Source organism: Sinocyclocheilus anshuiensis, unplaced genomic scaffold (genome assembly GCF_001515605.1).
Source record: "Sinocyclocheilus anshuiensis isolate Anshui unplaced genomic scaffold, SAMN03320099.WGS_v1.1 scaffold553, whole genome shotgun sequence".
Taxonomy (NCBI): Eukaryota; Metazoa; Chordata; class Actinopteri; order Cypriniformes; family Cyprinidae; genus Sinocyclocheilus; species Sinocyclocheilus anshuiensis.
In genome coordinates, this window is record NW_015539821.1 from 1669968 (window position 1) to 1670984 (window position 1017).

Below are 1017 nucleotides of genomic sequence, written 5' to 3' on the forward strand. Positions count from 1 at the left end.
TATATATATATATATATACATATATATATATATACATATATAATATTTATTTAATTAACCCTCATGTTCAGTATACTGTATTGTGTTTATATATGGGCTCCCAATGATATATGTGTATGTGTTTTACACAGGTGGAAAAAAAACACATTACATATCTTCTCTCTTATTAACTCAGAATGCAGAAATTATCTTCATTAATCTATCAAAGAATTTTTGCAAATTCATTGTATTTACTTATGGTCTAAGCAGCAAGAGTGTGGCTGATGTTTAAAGGACTTTACAACTGTAATACAGTCATCAGCTAATGACAGCACTGCACCATGGGAGGTTGTTAATCGGAGCGGTCCGCTACATCACAAACTCAACTGCTGCTTCGGATCTGGGTCAGGTAGATTACTGTCCATTCGGAAATCCGTTTATTTTTTCAATCTGCTTCTGCCAAGCGTAAAGTTGTTGTATTTGTAGTTAAATGTTAAGCAATCAGAATAGCAATTTACTTCTAGTACTACTGTAATCCTAACCAGGATAGTGTAGTCTGGCTCACACTAAAACCTATAGCTGTTTTGTGGTACCAGTAGTTCTATCTACTGTATAGCTGCTTCATTATGTTGTGTTCAGTTCATTGACTGCTTTTTGACATGTCTATATTGTACTGTTGCATTAAATGGTACTTTAGATGACACACACATGCACGTTCACGTTCACAGACAAACTGGTGCATATGAGCACCTGCCCGGCAAAGACTCCTTCCGGTTGTCACTATGGCAACAAAGAAGGCTAATTCCTCTGCTCAGACTTACCTGTCCACTTTTGCTAATTCTATTTATGTAATTGTAAAGTGTTCTTTTTCTCTAAATATAACTCTCCTTATTAAATATATATGTATATTGATTTTCATATACATTTCATACATTGATTGACTTAAATCTACTCTCTTAATGGCTTGTCACACTTTCACGTTATTTTAAAGGGCCTTGACGTCACTTCCTACTGTTTGATCATAAAATATTATATATA

General features: G+C 34.0%; 1 protein-coding gene across 2 annotated transcripts in view; it reads left to right on the forward strand.

Annotated features, from left to right (window-relative positions):
* The window catches only part of fasn (fatty acid synthase), a 25813-nt gene that overhangs the window by 1481 nt on the left and 23315 nt on the right, over positions 1-1017 (forward strand). The window contains exon 2 of one of the 2 annotated variants that reach the window (XM_016480210.1): positions 250-388. The exons of the other annotated variant lie outside the window; for it this stretch is intronic. The gene's annotated coding sequence lies outside the window, so the exon portion shown is untranslated. The remainder of the gene's footprint in view (positions 1-249; positions 389-1017) is intronic. 2 annotated transcript variants of the gene reach the window in all.